Source organism: Tachysurus vachellii, chromosome 13 (genome assembly GCF_030014155.1).
Source record: "Tachysurus vachellii isolate PV-2020 chromosome 13, HZAU_Pvac_v1, whole genome shotgun sequence".
In the NCBI taxonomy this organism is placed as follows: Eukaryota; Metazoa; Chordata; class Actinopteri; order Siluriformes; family Bagridae; genus Tachysurus; species Tachysurus vachellii.
In genome coordinates this window covers 9,499,397-9,521,673 of record NC_083472.1, presented here as the reverse complement: position 1 = coordinate 9,521,673, position 22,277 = coordinate 9,499,397, and positions in this window count along the sequence as shown.

Sequence of the window (22,277 nt, the reverse complement as noted above, 5' to 3'; positions counted from 1 at the left end):
TACAAGAATAATCCTGGACATACTGTATATTTAGGGGTCAAGCCCCGAAGGGGCGTAGACACCTATTGGTATCGTTAGTTTTCTTATTATTACTTCTGTAATCGAGTGATGTAGCTGAGTTCAAGGAACTCTAAGAGCCAGAATTTTACACACTTGTACTGACTGAACCGACATTTATACATCTTTATTAAAATGAAAAACAGACGTAACATTCGGATTAGGCCATGTTCGGTTTATGTTAAAATTTGAATAAACATTCAGATATTTAAAGCAGTACACAAATACAGATACCAATAGTGGTATTGCATTACATCTCCAGACCCCTGGAGTACTGAAAATCTCATCTGTGCAAATAACCAAATTGCACATCTCAGTATAGCATCTACTGGCAAATAAATAAGATAGTGCATCTTTCTTTGGGTGACCTGTTTCTGCAGTGGCTAGTGATGCAGATCGTGATTGAACACAAGGGTGTGACAACAGAACAAGGGGCTCCCGGTGTTGCAGAGCCAGACAATGTTTGTATTATTATGGGCTGTACAAGCATTAGCCAGTGTATTCATTAATGTGATGGTGTTTTAGATTTTGCCAGCAGATTTCTTACGGACTCTACATTCCTTCTGAAAATCCATTTTAGGTAAAGTTTAATCCAGTTGGACACTACAGAAACACAAACTGGTGCCTGTGCAGAGCTCTAGTTTCTTTCAATATTCACAAATTTTCATTTTATATTCTCAAATATCATTCAATATTTATTTAAAACCCAAACTATTAAACATGTTTATATATAAATATACCTTTAATGGTTCAAATGGCTTGTAACCTACAATCTTGGATCTTTTTAAGAAGCTAAGCCATTTTTGACGAAGACCCTGTGTGTGTGAGTGTGTGTGAGTGTGTGTGTGAGTGTGTGTGTGTTTGTGTGTTTGCGTGTATGTTGTAATTGTGTCTCAAAGTTAGCAGTAATAAGAGATATTCCTACATTCTTGTCATTCAGTCGGATTTGCGCTCAGGTCTCTGGCAAGGAGGAATTTATGTCAAAACTATAATGAATTCAGAAATTATGCTGATCACTTGCAGTTGACTATGTAGCGTACAGTAGTAAATGATTTAAATTCACACTCTCCAGTATGACCCAGATGAGTTCTGGTTCCCTTTTAAGGTTTCTTGCTAAAATCTTTTCAGAGAGTTGTTCCTTTGCCGTTGTTGCCACTGGCTTGCTCATTAGAGATACATTAGAAATGTCTAATTTCTATCCTATATTTAAATATTTCTGTAAAGCTACTTTGTGACAGTGTCTGATATTTAAAGTGCTATAGAAATAAAATAGAATTAATTTGAAGTAAACAGTGTCCACCATACAAGTCCCTGTGAATGAGCTGTTACTATAGATCAGTAATTAACGAGTGTATTAATACAAACCAATCATTCTTATCTCTCTTAGATGAGGAGAATGAAGACAATGTTTTTTAATGCTGTTTAATTTATTAATCATTTATACTAAAGTGCAACAGGTTGAGGTTATTACTGTACAGGATTTTTACAATAACGTATGTGTTTCGAAGCAATTAAGTCCTAAATGGTTATGCTGTTGACATGCTTTCGAGGCTCTCAAGTTCTCTCTCACTTTTTTATTTTCATATACGATGCTTTTCTGTCAGTTCAGTGTGACCTTCCTACCATGCACTTGTCAGTTTGAGTAGCTGTGGATTTACACTAGGCTTGCTCGCTCTATTTTTACTTCATGCACTCGATACTCGGCACTGCAGAAAATTAATGAGTTCCAGTTTCATCTATTAGCAAATCTTCAGCTGTTCCATGTCCTACACGATGCCAGAGCAATTGATTGCTAATTCAAGCTCTGACCGACATTAATCCTTCAGCAAATTGGAAGCCCAGGGGCACTAATTCAGCACAAAGGCAGTGGCTATTTGCATCTCCAAACAGAACCTGCAGTGATCTATGGTGTCTACATGACATCCTGGAGCATGATTAATTCCCCCCCTACCGGAGGACACAGTCAGAGAAATAAAGCAACAAAATCAATATTGCCTTTATTGATAGATTTTACTTAATAAATCTGACATTTAACTGTTATCACAGGGAGGAAAATATAACTCTCCAATAAGCTGGTTATGCTCTCAGAAGGTACGGGGGAAAAGAACAAAAAAGAAGGAAGAGGTCTGTCAAATTACCGAATGTTGCTTTCCCTGTTGCAGCATTCTATTTGCTGAGCTGAAAAGTGTCTGAAATCAGGTTTGTCACGGAGAAAGAGCTAGTCTTCCCTTCGTGGCAGTAATGCCTTGTAGGGAACATTAAGCCATCACATCGGTGGCTGCGGCACACTGCTTTGTTGAGAAAGAACCACACTGCGTGGGTTGGTGATTTGGCCTTGGCTTAACAAGGGAGAAAAGTGGGCCCACAGCTCTCGGCTTTTAGCGGCTGACAACAGCCTCACGTAAATGGAGGCTCTCTTGTCCAGTTTGTAAACAGTGCAATGCTCATCAGGCAGATAATGTCTCCTTTCCCCTATCTTGCTCTGTAGGCTCTTTCCTTACCTCTACTTCCCAACCACTCAGTGTATTCCCATCACTAACATGCTGTAAGGATGGACAGCAAGCTATGGAGGACATGTTGTGCCAGGATGGATCAATATGCAGGACTCCATGCACAAAGCTAAGCTGACAGGTAAGATTCGTAGAAAGCAGTGCATGACCATTGAGAATACAACCTGAAACATCTCCTAACTCTGCCAAGTTAATGCTGACAACCCACTGTGCCTGCACTCATGGATCATTTATTTTCCCGGACAGTACCAATTGGAGAAAAGGGGTTGTACTAGTAAACAAAGTCAGGTCCATCAATTCCAAACCCCACTGGGTCATCCTGATGAGTTCTCTCCATTCTGCCTTCTCCACTTACTTTCACATCTGTGGTATCATGGTCTATCAGTGGCTAACCAAAGGTTATTCAAAGAACACCATGGATGTCTCCTTGGATTGCTGTCTTGCTTAAAATCACTTTTCCAGAGTGCTCTCCAGCGTCTTGCATTAGCCAGCTTTCAATTACAGCCAATGGCTCATCTACATACTGCACAGTGAAGTATCTGCTCTCTCAGCCTGTGCTATTACACAGCGGCCCTGACAGGAAATCCATACGTGTCCGCTGCAGCCATTTAGCTCTCACTTCTCTATTTGCAGCATGAACTTGTGTGTCGTTTCTTTTGTGAAACCCATGATAAATAATTTAAAGAAGAAAGCCTTATCTGGTGGCAAGGTTACTGTCAAGACATTCAAAAACACAACCATAGGTGCTGGATCGATTTCTAAATCTGCCACTGGGCAACCTGCCTAATATTTTCATACTGTTTACCTTGCGTGAGCCCCATTTGTGGCCAAATGCACTCAGCTTATTATGGCGTGTCTCCATATTTCTGACGACTCACATGGCCTTTTGAAATCAGCCTTTTCAAGTCAGAGACACTTTTTATTTTTAATGCCTACACATGCAGCTAATGGTCAACAGGGGGCAATGTGACCTACAAAATCGAGTGTCTTTTCGTCCTCCAACAGGAGCAGTAGTCTTGTTCAAAATAAAAAAAAGAGACTGCATTACATTTAGGGCAATTGTGTAGCAACAGCAGGATGAAATGCCTGTGGATTTACAGCAGTTTCTGGCAGTCTGCATTGTATGCCTCAATTTTGTTTAGACAACCTGTTCTCCATGTATAATTAACGCTGATACAATTACTATTCTTTATGTCTGTGGACATGCATAAATATAAACTGGGGCAGGCTTTGTGTTTAGAGAGTATTTGTGAAAACTGTCTGCATTAATACCAGTCTGTAATGAATAGCTCTCATTGCTCACTTCAAGGACAATCAAATTTATATTCGTGCTTATTTTTACTCCCTTTTACTGTGTGCTTGATTTGGCAGATAATTAGCACTATGAAGACTTCTGGCGGGCTGCTCTTCACTAATTCTTGCACTAAATTATCAGTCCAAGAAAAAGAGGATTTAACAGATTAGCACTTGTCATTAAGCAGAGCAATAATATTTCGCCTACAAGCAACTTAAACTATATATTGGACAGATTTACTTTTAGAAATGATAGTTCAATACACTGTAATTTAATTGTAAAAGATTTGAACCATTTGAACAGTTAAGGTATTGAATTTTCAGATATTTAAATATTTTGGAGTGTGTAAATCTAAGTAATGTCTCACCTTGTGGGACGGAGCTGGATCCTATGATGTGAGCTACAGCTTTTATTAAAAAAAAAAAAAATGACAACTAAGGTTAAGGTTAGGGTTGGGTTTGGTTTAATTCTAGGTACAACAAAAACTTGCCGCATTAAGATTTATATCAGTTGAAGGTTTTCACAAGGATAGCAAGGCAAAAATGTGTGTGTATGTGTGTTACCTTTAGATTGGTCAGCAGTCACGCTAAAAGACACTTCCTTCCAAGATACTGTATTACATTCTCCCTTGTGACAGTCAGAGTACAAAGGAACTCCATTTGAGTTTCTGAGAGTCGAGATGCAATTAGAGTCTGTTTTTTGCATGCAAATTGAATTACTTGTTTCTGAGGGACCTTAAGACCTCACAGACATAGGCTATTCCCCGCTTGTCCCTGAAGCAATGTGGGTCTGGCAGCATTAACATTTGATAAGAGGAGTCGTTTACAAGTCCCAGCTGCCTGCGAGACGCAGACGGTGACCTTTCAAACCACTGTAAATCTCAGACCTTTAAGACGTACGCTGTTCTTGTCTATGCCATCTGAAAGTTTCCTTTATTCAACCACCAAAAGCATGGAGGGTTTTTTTTTTGTTGTTTTTGTTCGCCTTTGTCTTGCCATAATAGGATTACTTCCCGGACAAATCCAGAGAAACTCCTGCTGCACAAAAATATTACTAATGTGCTATTATTTCTTGTATGATAAATTTGTTGGTGATACATTATTAGGTTACATCTTGCGACAGCATTTGTTTGCCTTTGTACTGTTGCCATGGAATCTGTCTCTTGTCAAGAAGAGTGCTCACCTAGTAGATCTTATAAGGAACATTAGGAAGCTCATTGTGGTGATTGATTTTCATAACTGGCCAGTTGTAGATCATCCTCCAGCAAATCCTGTTTAATCTAATTGGAGTACATTGTAAAACACTGCTCAGAGAGGGGGAGAGAGAGAGAGAGAGAGAGAGAGAGAGAGAGAGAGAGAGAGGGGAAACAGAACTGAGTTTGAGCCCACAGCAAAAAGTTTCAATTTGAATAAGCAAATAATAGCAGCTAACCAAGAAGGTGAAAAGAACATCGCAGCGGCAAACCTTAAAGGTGTGACCAATACCTATTTACAACATGATGACTTTATGGGTTTATTAGGTATAAAAGCGGTCGCATGCTGATTCTGAGAATGTGCTAGATCCAATTTGAAAAAGAACACCATGCAAGCGATAAGGTGATTGTTGCCATAGGAATATGTAGGCGTGTTAATTAGTACATTAGTGATCTGAAGATGCCACCTGCCCTTTATAGTACATAACATGATGAAAACTCTGATGTTGACACCATAAAAGCTTTATGATCAGACTCATACATGACAAAGCTACAGTCGATGTATATTTGCATTTCCTGGACTTGCAAAGGAAAAGGCATGCTGAGAACTCCAAGTTTCCTGCTGTCCACAGGATAAGCCTGTATCATCTCTCTCTCTCTCTCTCTCTCTCTCTCTCTTGTCCTGCCTGTACTGAGCTGAATCAATGTGTGGCAAAAATGCTGGAGCCGAACGTGTGAATTTCACACACTCTGTGCGTCAGACAAATAACACCCAGGTTATGACATCAGCAGTTTCCCTCCTATTGAAACTGTCAATGTTGAGATAAGCACAGGCTCTGTTTTTTACTTTTCCTTCACACTTCTGGCAAAATGGAAATGTTTATATGACTGTTCAAGCTATTTAGAGGATTCTATATCTATTAGGAAGGGATCAGTTTTGCTCTAGTAAAAAAATCTCTTCATTAATTAGATTTATAAATTCATTGTCTTTATAAATTTTATTTATGTATTGCTTGATTATCATATCTTAAACCTCAAGCACTTCATTAGTGTACTGAAGGAGTCTTCAACTACAAAATGAAGAGGGTGATCTGGTGATCATTAGGCATATAATGAAGACATACTTTACTATATGTACTTGTAGATAGACTTGTTAATAACCTATTAATTCCTTCCTTCCTTCCCTCCTTCCTTCATTCATTCATTCATTCGTAACTTTTTTTTTCTTCTGATAAGAGTCATAATGGATCCATTGTCTATCCTGGGAACCCTAGGAATAAGGCGGGCATACAGCCTGGATGATATTCCAGTCTATAACATGATGCACCACATTCACACACTCATTGACACCTAGTGTTAAGCAGTCAAGCATAGACAATTCATCTTCTGCTATGTTTTTGGTTGTTGAGACTAAACCTGAACATGAATAAAACCGATATGGACACAGGGAGAACATGTGGAACGCCAATTATTTTCAGTGCAGCAGTAACAGGTGTGATAGTGTAGCTAAAGGTGTATAAGGTGCAAAGACGTGTTACAGCCTATAACAAAACTATGGGCAGAATTTGAGCACCAATAAAGGACTAAAGGATAATTAACATCAATGCATTTTTGCATGGCTAACTATATAACTACAAGAGGGATCAACAAAGTGTGTAATAATGTGGTCAATAAAAATAGACAGTGTTTAATTACACATGTTCCAGCACAGCACAACACAACACAACATGCCAGTGGCACTGCTGTGCTGAGAATAACCCAACAGCCAAATAATATCTGGTCTACAGTGATCCATTTCTACTGATAGTAAGGGTCAGATAAATTGTACAGAACAAAAAGTTGGCAACAGTCAGTGATCAGGTGCCTATGTAATATGTTTTGCTGATAAAATGAAAAGCAGACAACTAAATGTGTACACTTCCTGTCTAATACTGGGGAGGCCTTGATTTCCAAAAGCTTTTAAAAAGATTTGTTAGTTTCAATGAACATTGTAGAGACAAGCCAAATTGATTTTGAGAGAAAAGCACCTTTAAAGACAAGTAACATTTGCACATCATATGGTGTGTTTGCAATATATACATTAAGAAATCATTAGGAATACTTTTACACTTGGTCATTCATGCAATTATCCAGTCAACCAGTCATGCAGCATCAGCACAATGCATATAATCACATAGCTACAAGTCAAGTGCTGCGGTTAATGTTCGCATCAAACATCAGAATGTGATCGTAGTGCCTTGGCATGCTTGTAGTACCAGATGGATTGGCGTGAGTATTTCAAAAACTGCTAATCTCATGGGATTTCATGCACAACCGTATCTAGTGTTATAACAGAATGACATCCTGTGAGTGGCAGTTCTACAGGCAGACATGTCGTTGATAAGAGAGGTCAGAAGAGAATGACCAGATGGGTTTGAACTGACAGGAAGTATAGTAACACGGATTCATTCTTTACCACCATGATGAGCAGAAAAACATCTCAAAATGGACATGTTTAATTTTAAGGTGGATGGGCTATGAAGTTAGAAGGGCACATCAGCTTCTACGCCTGTCAGCCTGGAACAAGTATATGACTAGCGGGCACAGAACCCGCCCCAAACGGGACAGAAGATTCCTTGGATTTTTATTCAATCTTCACATAACCACATGAATAAAAAGGCTTTCCTAATAAATTAAACACGTCTCTTATTTGTGCTTATAAATTTCAACAGCCTGTTAGCTGTCTGGACTTCTGGGTTGTTGCTTTGTTTGCTTAGCCATTTTGTTTTCTTCTTGCTGTCTTGCTTGACTGTTGGTTTTACCTTGTCTGACCCACTATTGTACCAAGCTCCTTGTGGAGATTCTTCGGTCTGCTGCCAAACAATTGACTATTACTTTGACATATTTGCTGTTCCCCTCTACCGTTGGAGGTGGTGTTATTGGACTGAGCACCACAAGGACAAAGTAAGAACCAAAGGATTTGTCCAACAAGCTTTGAACACACAGAGCGCTGTAGTGACACCGGAGTCCTAATGTAAAGTAAAATCTGTTTTCAGAACACACAGCTGAGACACAAAGACTGTCTACAAAATTTATTACAACTACAAAGAGAGCGTGGGGATGCATAATTCATAAACTGCTCTGGATATTCATGTAAAAAAAAAGAAATGTTGTGTAAGATATTCTATGGACTGCCACAAAAATCCACAGAAAGGATAGTGTTTTTAGGATGCGATAATTCTTTGGCTGGGACTGTAGTCACACATTCATTAAGAACGATATATTACCAGTTCCTGGCATCAGACATCCAAGTGAAGGCCTTATCCGAGAGCAGGGAAGATAAGACTAATGGGAATAGTCTGATATATGAGACTCGATAGGTGTGATGAAGGAGGATTTGGAAGGGATATAGCTAGATAGTGACATGACATAATCTGTTCCCCTTCATATTGAGACCGTAGTACTCTAAGCCTGCACTGATGGGCACAAAGCTCAGACAGCAGAACACGCTGGAGATCTGAACCCCAGCTGTGCGTACAGCATCAGAGACTGCCTGACACGCCATGTGGAGATGAACATAATCACCTTGTCATAAAACAGCAATAAGGGAAGTACGAGCAGTCATCTATAGAGCATTCTGCCTGCAGCTCAGTAAGAGGCTTTGTACATGTGGTTGACTGCATGCTAAATTCGATTGAAAATGAATAGTAGGAAACATGATGAAAATAATACGAAACAATTTTAATTTTCTCAATAAAAACATTTCCTCATCGACTTTTAGGCTGCAATACGAAATGATGAGAAATAAGTCTATGAGTACAACACCACAGAAGCTTGAAGTTTCTTGGATTCATTTTTGAACGTACTTTATTTTTGGTTCTGGTAAAAACTAGCGCAACTCTAAGCCTCCGCATTAATGAGTGGTCAGGTCCCTTGATGGCTGCTATAGTTGGCAAAAAGTGCTGAGTGAGCGAACAAAGCTCTCTGAAATATCTCTTACTTGAGCAGGAGGAAGCTTTCAGATGCTCAGCTCCAGCTCCCTGGGCAACTTTGCCTGAGCAACAGCTCAACAAGCCTTTTGTGCCAGCCTCTCTTCGACGTGAGGCATCTCCGACCACAGTGAAGCCAATTAGAGCTGTGTTCTTGAAAGAGCAGCAATTATTCTTTTGCACGACATGCATGGCTCCTCACGTTCCAACCATTATTATCTCCTGGCTCCCCCTCTGCGAGGACCTGGCAAACTGTTCACGCATCCCGACTCCTGCGAGCTTCACTGAGCCTAGCTGTCCAATGCTGCAGTCTGACGCTGACAGGGCAGAGCTAAAATAGTGCGCAGAATAAAAGTGTGCGGGCGAGCACGGCAATGAAAGTGCTGGTTTCAATCATAGCCCCCTGCTTACTTGCCAACGATGTCTCATTCAAATGCATGGTAATTGCTTGTCTAATGTCAGAGCACAAAAGCATCAGTGGATTGGTGAGGTCAAGGAACAGGGCTCAAATGAGCTGCTCCTGTTCTAATCTGAAGTTGGAGGTGTTTTGTGGTGACCATTAGAAAGGCATCCACTAAGGACTATGTAAATCACCTCTTAAAACTCACAGGAGAAAAGCTATCATTAAAACAAGCCATGAATAGATATTGCAATGAGAGAGGCCATAATAAGCTTTGTCCAGGCTTGCACGTTACTCTGCATGGATAATCGCTGTGGCAATTATAAGTCACTGTAGGAGGTTCTACAGCACAGCCCTGGGAGCCCTATCCGCCGCAGGAGCTCACTCCCCCGTGGCCCTCGTATTCTATAAACTCATATAAGCAGACAAATTTGGTGCTGGAGGTCTCCAGTGATAAGAGACTTTTGGGAAATGCAAAGCAGTCTGTTAATGCAGGATACATCGCTGTGAATCAATCAGATTCAGCATTATGGATACAATTTTATGGATACAACCATGTGGAATTCGGTATTCTAGTTCTAATGGAATTTCTCCTTGCAGTTGCCCCTGTACAGCTCTTCATATCCTACCTTTCAATTTCTGTATGGCATTCCAGAGTCTGTAGTCATCAATAAAAAATCGTTTCCTGCCTTCTTGATGTTATGAATGTTAAAAATCATTGTAGCCTTAACGTTTTTCAAATCTTTTTCAAAGGAATCTATATTCTATGATATTACAAAGACCACATACTGAATATAAAGGAAATTTTATGGCGGTAAGAAGCCGTCTCTCTTTTTTGTGCAGTACAGGAGGAACAAAGTTTCATGACTGAGCGATTCGCTCCTTTCATGTGGGCCCGAAACATCTTGCTGGCTTTAAATTTGTACACGCTACACTCTCCCTCTGGCTGTGCACTAATCCCAGAGAGGCGACGCTGGAGTCTTCGGATTTGAGGATACACACACCCACGCAGTCTCGCCTCTTTGACCTGCCTGAGCCGCTATTCTATAGAGATGCTTCTCCTCAAAAAGTGAACTGCTCTAGCCAGTGGCTCTGACCCTGAAACCCAATCATAGGCAACACAAGCAACAAAACATTCCCAGGGCTGTCATCTACAATAGACACACAACCGCAAGACCTTGTTTTACAGCACTGTCATGATAATCAATAAGAGGCTCGCCAGCTACAAGGTCCTGCTGCGGCGCATTTCCCATTCGCTTGCTTTATTTCTCTCTGACACTTTTTTGTCTCTCCCTTGCACTCTCTTTCTTGCACTCTCTCTCTATCTCTCTCTCTCACACACACACACACACACATCCACACTGACTCCCACTTGCTCTTGAGAGAATGGTCTCAAATAAATTGATTTGATGGTATTGCTGATGTCGGATAACGTGAAAAAGCCCAGTGGAAGCTGTCAAGACGGACCTAATCAATCACTGTGCCACCAGTGTATTTATCTGCCCCCCTCCCTGTTGCAACAATGCTCCACAGAAATAATTGTTTATTAGAAAGACTAATCTAGTTCAGAGGGCTCGTTCACACACCGACCACGGCAGTGTCGGCGCAAAGAGATGGAACGCATTCGTCGGCCATAGCTTCACAAGACGGATAGCTTGAAACACTTAGATAAGAGAGACAGTGCAAAATAAGTCCCAGGCAACTCGCTGACACGAAATAGAGTGGCATCAGCCAGGCTTGTCATACCACAGCTCAAATAAATTGATGCTCAGTCTGTCCAATGGGGCTGCTAATTGTGTCTTCTTTTACCTGGAAGGTTTTGTCAGCGTGCATCTGTCATTTATGACATCTGTGAAATGACAGTCTTCCAGGTGTAGAGAGAGGCGGATGCCGGGTCACAGACTCCATGGCATGGTGACAAGGGATGTGCTCGCTCCCAGCCATCACTTCATTAATCTTGAGCTAAGATGTAAATCCCAGTGGCTGTTTGTTTAAGCCTGACTGCTTTCTTGTTTTGCTGAAGTGTGAGTGGGACAGACTTCTTGCTCCCGCAGGATTTGATCCCACGCCGTCTGCTGATGCAGGGACTTGAACACGCTGCTGCTGAAATCCGAGTTTTATAACCTGTCATCGCCAAACCAAATAAAGCTATTCTAATGCCAATTTCTGCTTTCTTTTCTTGGGAAGGGCTAGAAAAAGGAAGGAATCGGTGGTTGGTGATGAAACGGATCACACAATTGATTTATACTGTAGCAGGAACTCAACTGCCTAAATAGAAGAACAGAAGATGTAAATGGCTTTGAAATTACATCATAAACCAACTCAACGAAAACCATAAAAACAAAATCATATATTGGAACTTGATTCTCCTTGCGGAATGAAATATGAATTTATCTTTCCTTTAGATTTCCATTTAGCTTTTTTTGTTGTTGTTGTTGTCCTGTTCTGGTAGTGCGTACTTCAGAATTAACTTATCGCTACTGAAAGAGTTGCTATATATTACACTGCATTTTTATTGTATTGCATGATGTTCTGTAGCAGTATGCAACTATCTGACAGTCACACCAAAAATTAGTCCTACACAGCAAACTATTACAGCATATTAGGTCTTTTGGGAATGTGGCCCTCTGGAACACTGACAGAGTGTTGCAAGTGCCTGCTGCAATGATACAAGATAAATAAATAAGGACTAGGACAAATACTGGAGAAGCCTTTGGTACACTACGTGGAAAAAATTATTATTAAAGTAAAAGTTTTAAGTAGTTAAAACTTTTGTATATTCTTCCTATCACCTTCACTTGAATTAACATTGTTAAAATATAGTGCTTATGGAGTTGAGAGAACAACTTTGCTTCTTATCACCTCTGTGGATAAGTTGTTAACAAATTGTTAAAATGTAGTGTGAATTTGCTTGTATTCTGAGTAATACTTCATAACACTTTTACAGGATAAAAAGAAATGCTCTTCAGGGTGCATTTTCCAACTTCAGTTCCAACTACATTAGATGGCTTACTAACCAGACGTCGCATGTTAACTAATTTCAACAGAGATTGTGTAATATTTGCAATTAGTCACACAATGTCAACAAATCAGGGGAAACTCCAGTTCTCTGGGTTCTTCTCCCAGTCCAAAGACATGCATTATAGTCTTATTGGCATCTCTAAACTGTCCACAGTGTGTGAATGGGTGCCTGAGATTATTTATTAATGGTGAGATTATCCCTGACCTCGTGCCCTGAGTCCTCTGGAATAGGCTCCAGGTTTGACCTAAGTCTGGATAGGATAAGTGGTGAAGAAATTATATGGATGTGAAAAACAAAACAACAAAAACCTACAGTAGGTTATGAGATCACTATTATCCAGTTGCAGAGTAACACTAGGACAGTATCTGTACCTTAGTCCGTTTATTACTCCAAATTTTCATATCTCTATCTCTGTCTGGATTCACACCCAAAGTGCATATAAACCAGATTGTGTGTGTTTGTGTGTGGTGTAAGGGATTATACTTTTTGTTTGGGTTGCCCATGATGTCTTCTTAGAAATTTGATTTCCACAAATATAAACAGACTAGTAGTCTAATGGGGCCTTTTATATGGACAGTTTAATGTAAAACAGAGCACAGTTCATGAAAAATTGATAATGTGAAACCGGGAAGCAAATCATGGTACTGAATCTGAGGAGCGTTTATTTGTTCGGCCGCATTGGAACTGTGTTGCGATTCCCGTGAATGTGAACACAACACATACTCAGGTCTGCATTTGTTCAGGTAACAAAGTAACCTGCATTTTTTTGGTGATCACGATTAGTTTCCACAAAACATATGTACCACGAGTGACATGGGAACGTTGTGGGTCACAGAAGAGATGAGGTGCCTTACTGCGCATAATAGCACCAAAATAATATAGCGTTGTTTTCTCCATTTAAGGTGAACGACTTTAAGGTGAATGCACAATGTACAGGTGTGAGTCTGGAACCAAACCAGCACTCCAGGGAGAACCAGGAACAGACGGATTCGGACCACAGCACACGTGCCTAGAGTGAAAAGCATTTCATTTAAACCATGATACTAAGGATGTATGAATGAATGCTGTAAATCTTTGCTCACCTTCACCTTAATATACATACTTTTATTTTGTCCTGTAAGCCTTATATATTAACATTTCACCCACATGAATGTAAAAACTTACACCTCTTGTAACGTTTTTGTTGGATCCTGTTTGATCCCAATCCTGAGGCACACATCTAGTACCAGACACTGTATGAACCTTTCAGGAATAAAAAAAAAAGACTAAAAAAACAGAAAAGATAAGAATGGTGCTCCTCTTGGGTGTAACTGCCATCCTAGTTTGCTATCTCAGCAGGCATCGACTTATCAGACATTTTATTGTAAATCATTATAAACAAACAAATGATTTTATCGCCGCAACTCTGACATAAAACGAGTTAGCATTATTTTCCTGTTAGCTTTCAGCATCAGATGTGTTTTGTGGTTGAACAGCTTAGAATTAGAAATGCTTATGAAAAAGCACTAGGAGCATCTCTGAGAGTGGCAATGGGTTTGATATCACCATTTACTTTGAAGATAGAAATATTTGTGCAAAATTATTTGTTTTCTTTGAAACTTTAAGGTTGTTTACTTCCATATGAGCCATTACCTAACATTGTGGAATATAACATACAACAACAACAGTAACAAAGGTGAACACGAGAACCTCAACAATAAAGGCTCTATACTATTTTCTATTCTATACTAAGTCTATTTTTTTTTTTGGCCTTTGTTAAAAAGAGTTAAAGAGATAATCTATCTACCGAGCACATTCATTAGCTTGCTAATTTATCTATAAGTGGCTGTATTACTGTATGTCTGAGTAATTGTCTAAGATTAATGATAACCGTGTCTTCTCTAAACTATTGAAATGACCATTACACTGTTGATAAGACGAATGTTGATGTGTGATTGGAATTTGCAGCAAAATATATTCAGCATTTATTGTATTGGATCCCGAATACAAGACCTGGTATAGGAAACAGATGTTCCTGCATCACACGTTCCACTTTTGTTAAATGTCAGTGCAACTTTTTGTAAGTATAAATTTGGAACATTTAAAGAGGTCTGCAATGGGATGTGGCCAAGGTTGTGCTGACATTTTATATCATCACCCATACAATTATGCCTATGCTCACTATAATCGTAGGAGAAGACAATATAATTTTTAGGAGAAGAAAATTTTTTGCAAAGAGAGAAGGATAGTGAGGGAGGGAGGGAGGGAGGGAGGGAGGGAGAGAAGGAAGGAGGTAGGAGAAAGAGAAGGAAGGAGAGTGAGTGAGGCAGAAGGACGAGAGGGAAGGGTGTTGGTAAATGGTGCTTCATTTTGCAGTAATTTACAAATCACAGAGTGGAAACAAAATTAGATTAAGAGGGTGCGTTGAAGTGGACCTGCTAAACATCACTATTAATTATCAGTTCGTCAAGGGGAAAGGGCATTTATTTTCATGGCAGGAGGAGAAACAATGATTGTTCATTTGGTCTGGATGGGGCTCTAGTCATTTCTCAAATGAGTAAAAGTTAAAGACATAAGAAAAAAAAACAAGCATTCTGTGAAGTTCACTGATATCCACATTAGCATTAAGGCAATTAAAATTTCTTATGAACAACAGCTTCTGAGAATAGGCCGAGTCTTCATAACTCACTGCCGGCATAAATTATCAAAGGATTGTAGAAATCAGTCATTTAAATGATATAAATGCAGTATATATCAATATATACTGCATATATACCAGTATTACTGATGTTCTAGTCACAGACGGCGTAAGAGATTATACAGATTTAAAGAAAAAATCTTCCTCTGATGTTTTTGTCATCCTGAGATTCTCAGATGCTTCACAGTGTTAAAAGTCACTGGGAAACTCACTGCAGCTGTCAGAGAGATGGAGATTTCATGCTGACAGCGCGGTGAACTTCTCTGCAGTTTAAGAAGTACAGTGTTGGACCATCCAAATCCAGTATCAGCTCAGCTCATTAAGGCCCAGTAGTGCAGCGAGTTGATGGGGGGTGTGGGGAGAAGAGGACATCTAGCTATTCTCAAGCGTGGGCATCCGGAGGGGCATCTGGCAGGGTGATGCCCTGGGTCAGGCTATCTGTGGATGGAGCACCATGTGGACGGGATGCTGTCTGCCGCCGACAGCTCATCATTTATCACTGCTGAGCAGCAGACGTCAGGTGGGTGCGTGATTAATTTCGCTTTACCACTTTCAGAAATAAGCACTATAAATCATCTTAAGCTCCCTGCACGAGATATTCGGCTGCGGCCACATGACAAATCTTTACCACCTCTGGTAGCCCATATAATTTTTTGCAACCGCCACATGTTTCTTTCTTTTAAACCAAAAAAAAAAAAAAAAGAACCAAACAAAAAGAAAATGATGGGCAGGCAGTAGGCAGACAGAGTGACAGAAACAGCCGCAACGATTAATAAAACATGACGGCTGCAGTTAGAGTAATCAGTAACGCAGAAGGAAAGCGTGCACAAATGCATTTGTAAACATTTTTTTCCTACTTATTTTCAACGACGCTTCCATCCATCTGTTTCTGCTGGATGTTGGAGGAGTCCAGTGCTGATAATGTGGAAGAAAAAGAAAACTAGATATCAAGTAGACCTTACTTTCCAAGTGTCAGAATGTAATACTGATTATTTGGGAATGTGTGGCAGTCTGCCAACCTGTCTGCTGTGTCATTAACAGTTTTTGTAGCACTCTAATTGAACATGCTGGGCTCTAAGTCACATTTTTCGTTCGTTTTTATTCACAAGCTGAACTCCAAGAGGGGTCCAGAATTGATTTATTTTTCAAAACCGATGTCCACATCTTAGCTGAAATGAATCATCTTGAGACCACCGCCCCCCCTCCACTTCTGTCACCAGTCTATTTAATTAAGTAATGACTTTTAAATCAAACTTAAATCACCCTAAAATGAAAACACTTTAAGGACTTCTTCATGTGCTAATCGATTCATTTGATGTAAATTTCCCTATCTTGCACCATATCTCGTAATCTGCAGTCTGTATTAACAGATAAAGCTTGTACATGAATATGATGGATTAAAATGAAGCCCAAATTTTACCATATAAATCTTAGTAGCAGACACTACTTACATTACTACTCTTGTCCAGTGTTTCTCCCTCTCACTACCAGCTTTGCTGACCCACTGCAATTTTTTTCTCCCTGTCTCCTGAGCTCTGGAATGTTTCTAAAATCCATGTTCCCAAACAACCCAGCATGTGTGTCTGTCCCTTATGAGCACGACAAATGCTATACAATCAGGACTCCTTAGCTACTAAGCAATACCTACAGCAGTCGGTTTGACTCAGAGACAAAGTGAAACGAATCGATTGTGAGAGAGTGCTTCGGTCTGCAAACGTTTTTCGAGACCTAAAATCATTTATTGCACAGAGAACAAAAAAAACAACAACAACAACCAAAAAAAAAAAACGCTTTTTTGACTTCAATGTTATAGACCTCATGCTAAAACTTGACTGAATCTCCTGTAACAGTAACAGTTTTTGACCATACAGTACACAGATATAAAAGAGAAATGATTTATAACCCGAGGTAGTTCGGATAAGCGGTAGAAGATGAATGAATGAATGAATGAATGAATGAATGATTTATAATGGCACTATCTGAAGTCACCCAAATGAGGATGACTTCCTTTCTGTGTCTGGTTCCTGTCTTTCTTCCTCATGAACTCTCAGGGAGTTTTTCTTTGCTACTATCATCTCTAGCTTACACATTAGAGATTTCAATTAAAAAATGAATTTATGTTTCTTAAAATATCTTTCTTAGTACCGTATTTTCCGGACTATAAGCCGCAACTTTTTTCCCATGCTTTGAACCTTGCGGCTTAAACAATGATGCGGCTAATATATGGCTAAAATATAAAATATTTTTACGGCTTTCAAATTCTTTTTTTTTTTTTCCAAAAAAACACGGTCTGTGACGTGCTCAGTTTTTTGGCAGCATGAAGCTTTCATTAGACCAATGAAATTGCCGAACGGGTTAAAGCTAGATTGTCCGATGTTTGAGAAATGCTTCAGAGTCGGGACCACAAACTAAAAATCAAAACAAAAACAAAACAAACGTGTAGCCAATGAGCAGAAAGGGGCGGGTCTTGTCAATATGCGGCGGAGTGTTCAGTGTGCATGTGTGACATTAGCAGGAAGCGGTTTTAACATTGACATGGAGGATAAAAACAAAGAAAGAAAGCAAAGAAAGGCTTACGATAAGGCAAGAAGTTGGACCCGTGTTAATATAGGATCAGCTTTCCAGCGCTGGAGAGAACTGAAGGAGCGGGAAGTTGGCCGCATATTCACAGATTGGAGTTTCCCGAGTCAATAACTCGTGTAACTAAACGCTGTTACTAGCAAAACTCAGTTGTAGCTGCCTCTCTACATTACTACAATAGAAAAGAGGTGTTATTTGTGTAGTAACAGCGTTTATCTCAGGAGTTATTGACTCGGGAAACTCCAGCGTTGGAAAGCTGATCCTATATTAACACGGTCCTACTCAGTTTTCTGAAGCATTCCTTAACCATTGGAGACCCTACCTTTAACTCCGACAACAAAGGAGATGACTTCAGTGGTTTCAGTGAACAGGAGGAGGAAGATAGTGACCAATGACTTTCTTGGTAGGCTACTGTTTACTGCTAATTTGAAATTTTTTGTTACAAGCCGTGTTTCGTTAAAGCCTATGTAAAGTTAATTTGTTTGTACCCATAGGCACCTGCGGCTTATAGACATGTGCGGCTTATTTATGTTCAAAATAATCATTTTTTTAAAAGTGGGTGCGGTTTATATTCAGGTGCGCTCAATAGTTAATTAAAGTTAGAAATGATATATTGTCATTTTAATAGGAACACCTACTGTACACTCCTGCTAACACATGCAGTTATCTAATCATGCTGCAGTCTGTACAGTCCGACTAAAGCACCACATCTTGATATATGAGGTGAACATTACCTGAAGCTCTTGGACTTTATTGATAGATTGTATGGTGTTGTTAAAAGATGGATGAATATCATTTCATTTGTTATTCACCCAGACTAATTTTTTCGCCATTCGATAGATAGTTTGAATTGCGGTATCTTAGACTACCCAAATCTTGGACTACCCAAATGAATGTTTGCTCTGTATAAGACTTTTAGTTCCTGTTTGAAACATTCTAGTTCCTGAAGTATTCATTAGCTTTAATAAATAAATAATTGTACTCCTCCCCAGCAGATGCGCTCGGAACGTCCTGATGCATAATAATATCTGTGATGTGAATATTCTGTCATTCATTTAGGGTTTTAAAACATGGAAACTATGAAGAAGAAGAAGAAGAAGAAGAAGAAGAAGAAGAAGAAGAAGAAGAAGTTCTTTTGTAAAAGTAATTTTGTTTTCATCATTTGTGAGCTTAGTGTGCTATGAAACATTTATTAATATCATCCAGATAAAAATTTATAATAACAAGGCCACACATTGTAGACTGTATTTGCATTGAGGAAAAAAAGAAACGCAACAACAACAACCTTTCTCCCTAGACTCTATTCAGCCTGTAACAATAATAGCACTGGCTGTGATAAGCTGTGCACAGTTACATTTGAGGTTCTGTCGCAGTTTTAATAAAGTGGGTACTTCATGTCAGCCACATTTTATCAGCTGATGCATATTACTCCAGAGAAATCCCTTAACAATATATTTTTAAATCAAGTCACCATTTCAAAACACATTACATTCACACGGATGCTACAAAAAAGTGTCATTTTTAGTGTGCGCATGTGTGAGGGCGCGTGCAGGGGATTTTTGTGCTGAGGATTGCCATTGCCACAGGCAGTGGGCCAAAAGCAGTATCAAGGCACGATGAGGGTGTCCCATAAAAATGCATAGCCACATGCTGCTACCAAAGGTGTTTCATCTTCCCTCTGTCTGCCAACCCCCAAACACCTGGAGCATGGGTGCTTGCGGAGCCTGAACACACACAGAGAGAGACAGAACACACAGGCACAGTCTAAAACACACACACGCACACACACACGTCCTCTGACAATTCTATTGGCCATCTCATTGATCTGCTTATTAATTTAGAAACATTGCCAACCTCTGGGGAGAGCGAGAGATAAATGCCAGCAGCTGAGACGGGACAGCGGTGAACTCATAAAACCTATTAAAGGAAGCTGTTCATCACCTGCATCAGCAAGCCTGATTATAGCCACGGCTAGCAGTAAAGCTTAGCGGCCCTGTGCACATTCACCAGCAGCCTTACCGCACTCCAGGGTTGAGTAAAGCTCTGATAAGCCACCTTCTGCCCCCATTACTATGAGAGATGAACACTTTGGCTTGATGACAACATGAGTAATTACAGACAGACAGGTATCATTATCCCAAATCAGTATTATTTAAATCCTTGGAACTTTAATATAATTTCTGAAATGATTTGTTAAAATATAAATTCAAAATTATATATTAGCTATATTTATAAATTATAATTATTGATTCAATAATTTACTTTATACTAATATTTAGTTAAGCTCTAAAGCACGTTCCTGGTGTGTTCAAGTCATGTCAGAAAGATTGTATTTATGAGTTGAACACACGTGAGAGCCACTACATAGTCGTAATTATGAGTGAGAAACTCGGGGATTTTCTTTATTTATCTCTCTGTATTTTTATAGAATAGACATAGGATTAACCATATTTTTTTTCTTGTAGTTAACGAATTGACAGTAGACCGCCATCTTGCTGTGAATGCACCTCACGTCCTAATTACAACTACCCGACTCGGAAATACTACTTTTTTTCACAGATAGAATCGATTAAAAAACATGACAGCAAATTCAGCATATGCAACAAAACCAAAACTAATACAACAAATTATAAACAGAGCAGGAAATTAAGAAACATATCAAAATAAATAGTCTTTTAAATTCTCACTGTTGATTAGAGCCAGCATATGACAATCCCAATCCTTTAGGCCATATTAATGCTGTCCAAAGCGGACACCATATCTCAAATAACATTACGTGAATGACCTTTATAAAAATAAGCATGCATAAAAGCATTAGTAGATTCATTTCAGATCGTATTTCCTCATACTGTAAGCATCATCCAGCTCTTTGTTTTTCAGTCTCTCTCTCAGACTGCTTCCTGTAACCAATCAGAAACCAGCATGTGGTGAACAATATGATTGTGGATGTGTTTGGTTTTACTGTGGAGCTTTTTTGGTTTAGTAATGTGTTTTGTGACTCCAAAGATAAAAATAAATAGTAAAAGAAAAAGTATTATTATTATTATTATTATTATTATTATTATTATTATTATTATTATTATTATTATATGCTACACTGATCACCTGCACCTATATTCAATTTAACTGTTTTTTTATTCTGATTTTTTTTTTGTCGTTGTAGATTTCATGTTATTTCTGTGCGTTTTAAGTTCTTGGTTGTTTTGTTTCATGTCAATCACCTCAGTTATAAAGTTCATCACTTTCATTAATGCTAATTTGCACTTGTAGCTGCCTTCTTTAATAAAATCGGACATAAATCTCGTCCTAAATATGAATTTAGCAGATTTTTTTCAAAAGCCTTTTAGAAAAGAATTACCTGATGTGAGAACAACAGAAAAAAAAGATTAGAATAGCTTGAAAAGGTCTCTATGGACTCATACTCACACACGACATTACTACATAAAACGGAACTTTCCCACATCATACATTGCATACTGCAAATATCACTTTGGAACTCTCTTTGCACTGGTCACTCTACGTATTTTGCACATTATCATGTATATAGCACATCTAAATTATATACAACATACTTATCCGCATTCCCATCCTCATTGCACATTGTACAGGTTCTGTTTTTATTCTTACTTTTTCCATTCAGTCAATTCAATTCAAAATTTATGTCACATACAGAGTATGACATACAGTGAAATGCTTAAAGTTTTCACATATCCCAGGTTATTATGAGCCCTGGGGTCAGAGCGCAGGGTCAGCCATAGTATGCCACCCCTTGGAGCAGGTGAGGTTAAGGGCCTTGCTCATGAACCGCCGACCTTCTGATCAGTAACCCGAAGCCTTAACCACTGAACCATCACGTACCGTATTTATCCTCATTTTTTAAGATTCATAGATCTATGTTCATCGGTTATTTTCTCTTTCCTTATTTATCATTTTATTCCACCTTCACTTTTCACTACAAGGAACAGTCATAAAACACATTTCACTACATGTCATACAGTGTATATTTATGTGTGTGACAAATAAAATTTTAATTTGAAAATATTGCCTGGATCCATGTTCCTCCCTCCCACTGTCCCATTGAGGAAGTGTCTGTATCCCTGTGGCCTGAAGAGGATGCCTTTTACGATACCAAAGTTTCTGTGGCTTTCACTCAGTGTCCCTGCTCCACCTGAGGACATTACTCTGCCCTTCTCTGCACTACTGAGGACATCATCTACAATTGCTTTCTCAGTTGAAGACATTTCTCCTTCCTCTTGTTTCACCAGAGGACTACGCTCCCCCATTTTGATTTGTGAAAAACATCACTGCCTCCTTTAACTTTGTGGAGGACATTGATCACCCCCTATTGCCTTTGTGAAGTACGCTGCTCCCCTCAATGGCTCTGAGAAAGACAAGCTCACCTCTCTTCCTGAGTCCAAGAAGTGCTCCCCTCTCTGGCTTTGCAGTGTTCATCGCTTCCTCAATACTCAGGAGCGCTTCACTCCTCCGTTGGCTTCATGGTGGCTGTCACTCCAGTCTTGTTTTGCATCTTGTACCAACTTGAAGCTATGCTTAGTGGAGGATGTTGTGTCTTGTGT